This window comes from Eumetopias jubatus, unplaced genomic scaffold (genome assembly GCF_037043125.1).
Source record: "Eumetopias jubatus isolate StellerSeaLion01/CBP00866 unplaced genomic scaffold, mEumJub1_p1.0 scaffold_8, whole genome shotgun sequence".
NCBI classification, from domain to species: domain Eukaryota; kingdom Metazoa; phylum Chordata; class Mammalia; order Carnivora; family Otariidae; genus Eumetopias; species Eumetopias jubatus.
In genome coordinates, this window is record NW_028274814.1 from 104,936,546 (window position 1) to 104,947,859 (window position 11,314).

Below are 11,314 nucleotides of genomic sequence, written 5' to 3' on the forward strand. Positions count from 1 at the left end.
AGATTGCTGACTTGCTTATATATAATTTCATCAGAACAATTATTATATTTTTCATTGTGTGTTTTTTTTCTTCTCTTCCAGTTTTGGTACATTTATTCTGTAATAAAGTTTTAAAGAATTGATTAATACTAAAATACTGAAAGTTGTTCTTAATTTTACCCTACAATGCTGATTGTAATAATCTCAATTTTATTTCATACTTTTCCAGAAATCTTTAGATAAAATGACAGATAACTTATAGTGGGCTTATCTATTTTGATTTTTTTTAAATGCATCTCCATGAAATTTGTCTTATAAATAGTAGTATAGGCATTCTGTGGTTCTGATGGAATCTCCAGTTCACAGGTTGTCTCGGCTTTAGATGGCACTTGTCTAAAACCTGGAAAGCATACTTCTTATCGAACTTCAAGTTGGGTGTCATGGCTCCCTGTACCCGAGGATGCATTCTAGGGTTTTCACGATAACTTCACTATACAATTTTAAAAATCTGTGCTTCATTCTGTTTGTGAGCTGAGTGGCAATTTCCTTATTGTTGGACTTAAGTTCAACAACTAAAAACCCAAGACTGAGAAAAAAAGAGGCATCAATTTCCTACATTCTAAAAAATGCTAAAAATAATTAAGAGGCCATGATTTCTCTGAGAGCTGATTACAGATAGCTGTTACTTATCATTGCCCTAGTCTCCATCCCAACCTTGTTTATCTAAGCAGAACCTCAGGGAATGGGGAGAGCTGAACATTATCCAAATTGTAAATTATTAATCTAGGGTTTTCACTTCTTTGCCTTAACAGTGGAGAAATGGTGTTCACCAAATCCAAGAGAGAAAGGTTTAAGAAGTGCCACTCCCATGGGACGCCTGGGTGGCTCCGTCTGTTAAGGGTCCAACTCGGGATTTCTGTTCAGGTCGTGATCTCAGGGTCCTGCGAGCCGCCGGTCAGGCTCTGTGCTCAGCATGGAGTCTGCTTGAGATTTTCTCTCTCTGTCTCCCTCTGCCCCTCCGTCCTGCTCATGTGCTCAATCTCTCTCTCTCTTTTTCAATAAATAAATCTTAAAAAAAAAAAAAGAAGTGCCACTCCCAGAAATTAGAAGTCCACACTGGTTTCTCACTCTTCAGTTGAACATTCTCTTATGCAGCATAGTTGTTGATTTATGCCTATCTGTTCAGAAGTAAGAGAATTAGATTAGGAATATAAATTAAGTTGAATTTCTTAATTTGTTAAAAATTTCCTATAGATTTAATATGTAATTTTTATGGATCAAGTTATTTTAATATGATGTGCAATTCTTCAAAACAATATATTCTATAAATGTCATCCCAATTAACTAAAGGTAAAATTTTATTAGAAATATAAAATAATTAGAAATGAATCTCTTAATGAGATTAAATTATTTTTAAATTTAAATTTTAAAATATTAGTTAATATATGCAAAGATTAACATCACTTAATGTTAGATGCAACAAATTTAGGATCAATTCCATTTCTATTTTTTATTGTTGTATAGAACAAAAAATATGCTTTCATAAATATGTCAATAGAAATGTCAATATTTTTTAATATAAACATCACTCAATTATTTGAATTCTATGTTATAAGTAAAAATAGCACAGTCATCTACCACCAAAAATAATTGTTAATAATCTATTTACTCAGCTCATTTAGGTCCTCCTTCAATTTTGTCAAAAGCAAACAATTTGAAAAACCCTGACTTGCAAAAAGATTGGTTACCTAGAGGTGAAAGTCATTTACTTTCTCCACTTCTGGGAAGTATTCTGAAATGGCTTTACCAAAACTGACCAAACAACTGTTATCTGTAGCTGTTACTCTAATGGCATCTAGTTTAACTGACTCATAGTTAGACCTACACTGTATAGTCTTCACCATGTGTCAGGCACTGTTTGTTCTAAAAACTTTTCATATTGGGCTGAACCATGTGAAACTGAAATTATCAGTCAAAATTGGTTGGACACAGAAATTTCATACAGCTTAACCTATTAACAATTCAACCCTTATCACAACCTTATGGATAGGTCCTGCTGATACCTCATTTTAAAGATGAAAATTGAAGCATGGATGGATGAAGTCACTTGCCTAATATCTCCTGGCTAGAAAGTGGTGAAGCCAGGATTTCAATTCAGGTCATCTTGCTTTGGTTTGTTCTCTTATCCACGAAATTAAAACTCCCCTCAATCTACTCAGAAAGGTTTGACAAATAAATTACTCTAAATTTTAATACATATTTGCCAATATAATATTTTTATAATATGTTTTTCTCTTGCCATGTGCTTTAAACAAACTGTATAAAAACTCTCGAGCGTGCAGATTTAGCTAAATTTGGTTGTTATGCAATTTAATTGGTTAAGCCATTTCTCATTGCCAAGCCAAAAAACCATTATCAAAAATACTTTCTGGAGTGCCTGGCTGGCTCAGTCAGTACAGCATATGACTCTTGATCTCAGGGTTGTAAGTCTGAGCCCCACCACTGAGGTAGAGATTTCTTAAAAATAAAATCTTAAAAAAAAAACCCTTTCTGATAAGGGTCTAACATCAGATTTAACTTTCAGAAAAACAACAAAGGTGATAAAGGGGAAATTCTAAAGAAATTACAGAAGAGAATTTCCAGAGCCGAAGAGCCAGGAATTTTAGGATTGAAAGAACCCACCAAACACCTAGTATAATAAATGGGGGGAAAATACCCAAAACCCACAGTGAGGCACTTTGAATATTTCAGTATGCCAGGGATGAAGAGAAGATCATAAAAGATTTTCAGGCAGAAAAACAGGTCTTCTTACAAAAGAATAAGAATTATACCAACCTCAAAATGTTATCAGTAACATGGATGCTAGAATCTTTTTTTTTTTTAAAGATTTTATTTATTTGACAGAGAGAGCACAAGCAGAGGGAGAGAGAGGGAGAAGCAGGCTCCCTGCTGAGCAAGGAGCCTGATGTGGGACTTGATCCCAGGACCCTGGGATCATGACCCGGGCCAAAGGCAGCTGCTTAACCGACTGAGCCACCCAGGCATCCCTGGATGTTAGAATCTAATGAAGTACCATCTTCAAAATTCTGTTGGGAAATGAGTTGCTAGCCAGAATTTAATTAACAACCAAAATATCTCATCAAGCATAAGGCCCAACTAAAGCCATTTAAGGTATTTGTGGATGCAGAAGTTACTTCTGATGACCCCTTTGTTAAGAAGGGACTTGAGACTGTGTTCTTGCAAAAGTGAAAGTAAATCAGGAAAAAGGGAACACAGAATCTAATAAACAGTGAAGCCAACCCCAAGTGGTGCTCTTCATCAGCAGAAAAGAACAAAGTTATCCCTGGGCGCCTGGGTGGCTCAGTTGGTTGAACGACTGCCTTCGGCTCGGGTCATGATCCTGGAGTCCTGGGATCGAGTCCCACATTGGGCTCCCTGCTCGGTGGGGAGTCTGCTTCTCCCTCTGACCCTCTTCCCTCTCGTGCTCTCTATCTCTCATTCTCTCTCTCTCAAATAAATAACATCTTTTAAAAAAAAAAAAGAACAAAGTTATCCCTAAATTAGCTATCTGTGATCTTTTGAAATGGCAGCCTATCCTATCCTTGTTTGTTTCATTAAATTACACCCTCTCTTGACTTTAATAGTCGTTTGGCACATACCAAAGACACTTGGTGTGATATAACATGGATTGAGGTGTACTACAGATCAGACAGTGTACTCTAAATCTAACTTTAGGTAATAAAAATTTTAGCAAAATACAGTATGTTGGCTTAAAGCATAGCTACTGATCCTGACTCTTCATCCCAAAACAATACTTTTTAATAAAATGGTTATCATTGCATTTATTTAATGAGTCAATAATGCTTAAAATTGCAAACATAACATTACTATGTGTCAAGCAAATTGTTGCACTTGAGCTGATACACTAACAGTTGGGTAAATCATTATGTTGCAGTTTAACTACAATTACACATATCCATAAATGAAGAAGAGACATTTCTAGATATATCAATACCTCTTTATAATAAAACTTGGAAAGCAGAAAGATATACTTTCTGATAAGGAAAGTCTAACTTCATTTTTCTATTCAAGAAAGCATTTTAATACTCATTTTCAAAAGTATTATAAAAACACTGAGAAATAAAATATAGAATATGTCTTGTAAAATAGAGTTCTCTCAATCAAGACAAGATTAACTCATATAATTTTATAATAATTTATTAAAAAATGTAAACCAATATGTTATTTCTTATTACTTATTTTTTAAAGATGCATGTAATACATAGCCTAGATCATAAATCACAGATCCAGAAATATTTCCTTGTTAAATATGTGTACATTTACGTATCAGACTCTGTTACTTGGTCACTGGGAATAATTAAATTATTCTATATAAAATCAGAACGAACTCATCAATTTTACTAGCCAACATGATCAAACTTTCCATGTATCTAAATAAAGAGAAACTTTTCTTGCCCCAAACTAACCAGTCTAGGAGCTAGCATATATTTTTATTTTTTTGTTAATAAAAGTACAAAGTATAGTCATTTTATAAGATGAAATAAGAGGAGAATTGAATAATTAAAATAAGTATTTCATGATATGACTTGATAAAACAGGTTTTAACTCCTTTGTTGAATAATACATGCCAAATCTGGAAGAAATCATAAAAATTTTATCCGTGGGTTTTACCCAATGTATCTTGAAAATTTTGGTGGTCTCAGAAAATATTCCAATTATATTGAAAGGATCTACTTCATTAACCTATACTGCTTCAACTCTTCAAAATTTTTCTTTTCACTAGTAACATGTCCCAAAGTTGTAAAGAGCTGAAAAGAACTTATATTTATTTTTTCTTAAGATTTATTTATTTATTGAGAGAGAAAGAGCAAGAGAGAGAGAGAGAGAGAGCACCGAGTAGGGGGGAGGAGCAGAGGGAATGTGAGAGGAAGAAGCAGACTTCCCATTGAGCAGGGAGCTGGAGGAGAGGCTAGATCCCAGGACCCCAGAATCATGACCTGAGCCGAAGGCAGATGCTTAACCACTGAGCCACCCAGGAGCCCCAGAACTGCTTATATTTAAATACATGAAAAGAGTTGTTTTCAATATTTAATATTTCTTTCTTTTAAAGATTTTATTTAGGTATTTGACAGAGAAAGACAGAGGGAGAGGGAACACAAACAGGGGGAGTGGGAGAGGGAGAAGCAGCCTTCCCATGGAGCAGGGAGCCGGAGGGGAGGCTCGATCCCAGGACCCCAGAATCATGACCTGAGCCGAAGGCAGACGCTTAACGACTGAGCCACCCAGGCGCCCCTAATTATTTCTTGCCTATATGTTATTTGCTTTGCTTTTGTGGAATACCCTCAAATTGATGCATTCTTTGACAATAGTGAGAAGATGGAAGAGGTGAGGTCTTTAAACAACAATTAGCAGTACCAATCCATTCTAAGTGACAATTTTTCAACCTCAACAGAAATGTTTCTAAGACCGGGAAAGGCACAAGTCCTAAGGTGGTTTCTATTTCCTTGGTTATCCGTTGACACTGATATATTTTCTTACACCAGTATTTTGAAGTCACTTTGATGTCCAGAGAGATTTTTGAGGTGTGTGCCTTCTTTCTATGAAGCCGGACAGAAGAGACAGGAAAGGGAGATGGAGAGGGGGAAAGTGCCCTTAAGTCTCTTCCACAGATCACTCAAAACTAGATCAGTCTTAGGAAAGAACACATAAGAAACTGAGTACATGGGGGCGCCTGGGTGGCTCAGGTGGTTAAGGGTTGCCTTCGGCTAAGGTCATGATCCCAGCGTCCTAGGGTCCTCCCTGCTCAGCGGGGAGTCTGCTTCTCCTGCTCCCCCTGCTTGTGCTCACTCCCTTGTTCTCTCTCTCTCTGTGTCAAATAAAAAAAAAAGAAAAGAAAAGAAAAGAAATTGAATATGTGGAAATTGATACTCTTTCAACTATCCTTGCTCCTTTATTGCTTTTAAAGGCTTTGGGTTACAGCTGTTTGCAGACTTAGATTTAAAGACTGTTTCAAGAGCACTGCAAAGGCAGTAATTAGAGAAAACTAAAGTCTCTATTTGTATACAACCAAGTCCAGACTCTTCAATAATGGGATGAACAAATGGGCAGATAGACAGATATGCATACATGTATACACATGGCTTAGATCATCTGACAGCTTTTTTTACCATTGTGCTTTGTAATTTCTATGTAAATTTTTGTTTATGGTTTTATTAGACCAAGATATAACATAATAAGACTATGCTTAGTAGTTAATTTTTATACTTCTCCATCTAGGGTCTATGGACCCTTAGTAATCCTCAGATACATTCTCAACAACCTGTAGGTTCTCAAGTCTGAAAAATTCTGGTTAATGGATTTAGTCATTAAGAGGTCAGGCTATCAGAGCCAATCTCATTAGGGTCAAATGCAGCAAGTCTCCCATTTTTTAGCTGTAGATCCTTAAGCAAGTTAACTTCCTGCTCTGAATCTCAATTTTCTTATAGGTAAAATGAGAAATAAAATGCTCAATTCCTTTCATGTTGAATTAATTAAGGGGAACATTGCATTCACCCATAAAATCAGTCAGCCAAAAATGTTATTTCAGAATAACAGAGACTCCTTGTTGTTCTGATTTGGATTCTGGGTATAATTAAATAAAAACAATGTATAGTACTTCAGAAATAACTGTGCTACTTTTGTTAGCCATCATGATCAAACTTTTCCTATGCATTTGAAGAATGAGAAACTTCATATTGCTAACAATTAATGTCTGCTAGCTAGCATACAATTTTGTTTTTTTAAGTAGAAAGCAGGAAGTATATTCACTTTATAAGATGAAATAAGATGAGAATTAACTCTAATTTGAATGAGTATTTCATGATATGATTTGATAAAATGCGTTTTAACTGGTAATATGGATTTTCATTAAATCAGACTCCCTACAAGCCCAAATTACTCTTTTTCTACTGATGAAATTGTCCAGTAGAAAGATCTTAGCAGAAAATATGGAGCATGTGGGGGAAGAAAATATTACTAAGTGTTAACAAAGGCATTTTAGTGTTTGGTGGGCAAAGGGAGAATATTTTGGCTCTATGGTTAAGTACTATATACTTCTAACTTAGATGCACATTTTTTATTGTAAAAATGCAGGAAACAATTGATAAATAGATTTCCTGGCAATATCCAGATCAATGTTATCTTCATTTAGACCAGTTTGTACAAATTAATGATAATTTAATATATAGCAAGGTTGAGCATGTTCGGTGGTATTTAAGAGAGGAAAGCATGAGACGAGTTTAGAATTTTCTTCATATCCTTTGTATTATTCAGATCAGACTAGCCATTGTAACAAACTATCCTTAAATCTTGATGGTTTACCGCAATAGAGATTCATTCCTCATTCATATCGCATCTAAGTCAGGAAGTGGTAGACTCTACTTTTTATGGTTTCTCAGGGACCTAGGCTCCTGTCATTTATCTCCACCATATTCTAAGGTCTTGGGGACTTCCAAAGGATTTTCTGCAGCTGGATAGCAGAGAGGTATAAAAAAAAGATCTTGTTCAAAGGTTTAGGGACCAGGCTTGGAGAACACACATCATTCAGGCCCACATTAGGCTCAGAACCTGGACTCTTGGCCCCACCTCATAAGGCTAGAATGTAGCCTAGCAGCGTGCCAAAGGAGAAGTGAACATAGATATTGGTATCAACCAACTGGGCTTTGCCAATCTTCTATAGAAGTTCAGGAGGCTTGCTTAAAAACTAACAGACTCTTACTGATATGGTAATGATATTACTTTTTACAAATGTTTCTGTTACATTCACAAACTATTTTATTTAATCATAATGGAGATTAATTCATTGATTCCTAATTTCATGAGACTCTGAAAAATCTTTTATACATATTGACTTAATTCTATTGTAAAGAAATTGAGTTAATTATAACAAGAGCAATTAAATAATTGCCAGCAGGTTAAATTTGAGTGCTTTTAAATCCAATTGACTAAAACAAAATCTACAAAGATTAAGTACAGTTTTCCATAACACCCAAGTAAACAAGCAACAAGCATCTTGAGGTTAGTAATAAAAATAATGATCATAAAACTAAAATCTCATATAAGATCTTCTTGCAAACAAATTACTACACTTAGGGGTGATAAGGTATAAATTTTATGATGACAAGATCTAACAAGAAAGGAATATTACCCAAACTTGGCTTTATATCTTAGTGTTTTCAAAGGTATCTGACTTATAAATATTCTTCAGCCTTCTAGTCTATTTATTTACTAGATGTTGAAGTCTGGTCTATTGCTTTGTATGTTCAAAACACTCATATCAAGAACTTTAAGTTTCTTATTCCCTCAAAATTCTCATTACTCAAGATTGGGGGCTGGTGTCACTTTTAATTTATTTTAATTGCTGCGGCATTAAAGACATTTGAGATTTAAATTTAAAAGACAGAGAGCTCAAGTACACAAAATCTGAAATGAAAAAGGAGAAATAACAACCAGCACCATAAAAATACAAAGGATTATAAGAGAATATTATGAAAAATTATATGCCAACGAATTGGACCCCCAGAAGAAACGAATAAATTCCTAGAAACCTAACTTACCAAAACTGAACCTAGAAGAAATAGAAAATTTGAACAGACTGATTACCAGCCATGAAATTGTATTCAGTAATAAATAAAATTCCCAACAAATAAAAGTCCAGGACCAGATGGATTTACAGGTGAATTCTACCTAACATTTAAAGAGGAGTTAATACCTACTCTTCTCAAATTATTCCAAAAGATAGAAGAGAAAGGAAAACTTCCAAATTCATTCCATAAGGCCTGCATTACCCTGATGCCAAAACCAGATCAAGATACTACAAAAAAAAGAGAACTACAGGCCAATATCTCTGATGAACACAGATGCAAAAATCCTCAACAAAATAATAGCAAATCAAATCCAACAATACAAACATTCACCACAATCAAGTGAGAATTATTTCTGGGATGCAAGGGTGGTTGAATATTCACATATCAATCAATGAGATATATCATATCAACAAGAGAAAAGGTAAAAACCATATGATCGTTTCAATAGATGCAGAAAAAACATTCGATAAAGTACACCATCCATTCATGATAAAAACCTTTAATGAAGTAGGTTTAGAGGAAACATACTTCAACATAATAAAAACCATAAATATGAAAAACCTACAGCCAATATCATACTCAATGGTGAAAAACTGAGAGCTTTTCCTTTGTAGTCAGGAATAAGAAAGATATCCACTTTCACCACTTTTTTTCAACATAGTACTGGAAGTTCTAGCCACAGCAATCAGACAACAAAAAAATAAAAAGCATCCAAATAGGTAAGGAAGTAAAACTCTCACTGTTTGCAGATGACATGATACTCTACATAGAAAACCCAAAAGACTCCATCAGAAATCTATTAGAACTGATAAATGAATTCAGTAAGGTGACGGGATACAAAATCCATATACAGAAATCCTTTGCATTTCTATCCACTAATAATGAAGTAGCAGAAGGAGATATGAGCAGTAAACTTTTAAAAAAGATTTTATTTATTTGAGAGAAAGAAAGAGAGCATGAGCGGCAGCGGGGAGCAGGTGGAGGGTCAGAGAGAGAGGGACAAGTAGACTTCCCATTGAGCGGGGAGCCTGATGCAGGGGGAAGAGGCAGCGGGAAGAGGCAGAAGTAGAGGGAGAAGCAGACTCCCTGCTCAGCAGGGAGCCAGGCGTGGGGCTAGATTCCAGGACCCTGAGATCATGACCTGAGCTGAAGTCACTTAACCAACTGAGCCACCCAGGTGCCCCAAGCAGTAAACTATAAACATTATGGGTAAAGCATCAAAACGGTGCCCTGCCCTCCCTTCTTTCTTTTATAGTGCTTTTTGTTTTGATTTTTTTTTGTCTTATTCATTTATCCATTCATTAAGTCAATTGGCAAGTCAGATACAGTCTCCAACAAACACTTATTAAACACCCACTATGTAATAGTGCTATCATAGATTCCATGATTCTGTATGTTAGCTCCTTACCCTCACAAGTTATTGTTTACTGGGGCTCTCTGTGAAGTATAGGAGATGCTCTGACAGAGGAAGAACATAAGTAGAGGCAGCTAACTATACTTAGAAAGGCTTTCTGGAAGAAAGGACATACAAGAACAGATCTGAAGGCTGGGGAGAAATTAAGCAAGTGAATAAGAACAGAATGATCAACTAAAATGAAATCACGTGTATAAGAAGAGGGGGGTAAGAAACAGGTATAAAGAAACTGAAAGTCCACGGGCAACTTGGGGATGTGGTAAGAGATGAGGAAAGGAAGGTAAAGGGAGGATAAATATTGGAGGGTCTTCTAAGTTAAGTTGAGGAATTTGGAGTTTATTTGGAGTGCAATAAGCAAATCAAATTATTTTCCCAATTTCTTTTCTGTCTCTGGCCCACATAGTCCATTTCTTGCATCATAATCTGGCATAAAGGCCTCTTGTGAGTTTTCCCAGTATCTGGTCATGCTTCCCTTGTCACCCCAGCTGTCACTATATCTTTGGGGGCTGCATATTCTGAACATTTATACCTTTATACTCTGCTGGGTTCAGTTTCTCTTCTTGTTGCACATACCAGGTTAGTATCAGAACAGATACTGTTTTCACACTATGGGGCTATATAAAACTTAATGTTATAACGTTCAGCTTCTGGACCATTCCATCTGTGGGTCTTTTTTTCCAGCATCCAGGAAGATCCATTTCTCCTTTTCTCAAGGTAAGTTGATGCTAAGTAAAGTACAATGAAGAATATTAACCTCCAGGAAATAGCATGGTCACACACTTATGCACACACACACACACACACACACACGTTTCAAACTTCAGTGACCTTGTGTGGCCCTGAAGATAAATTTCATATTACCTTATGCGGCTTAAAATGTGCTAATATAACCTTATAAGTCCAGACAACACCTTTACTTAATCATTAGTAACCACTGTGTATGGGTGAGGTGTCATAGGGCAGGGAGCATGCAAAGAGGCAGAAAAGTATTCTAGACAGAGGTCCCAGTAAGTGAAAATAACTAGAGATTAGGAGGAGAAAAGTGTACGTCCATCTGAATCTCTGAAAAAAAAATAAATAAAGCTATTTGCATACACTGTTTCTTCTGTCTTGAACACTTTTTTACCTCTTTTCTTGTTCAACCCCTGTCTATTCCTGTTTTGCTAAGCTTAAAAATCATCTCCTCCAAGCAACCTTCTCTGGTTTACCTCTTGCCCCACTCTCTTCAAGAATGATTATGTGCTCCTATACTCCCACAGCACTTTCTTATAATGGA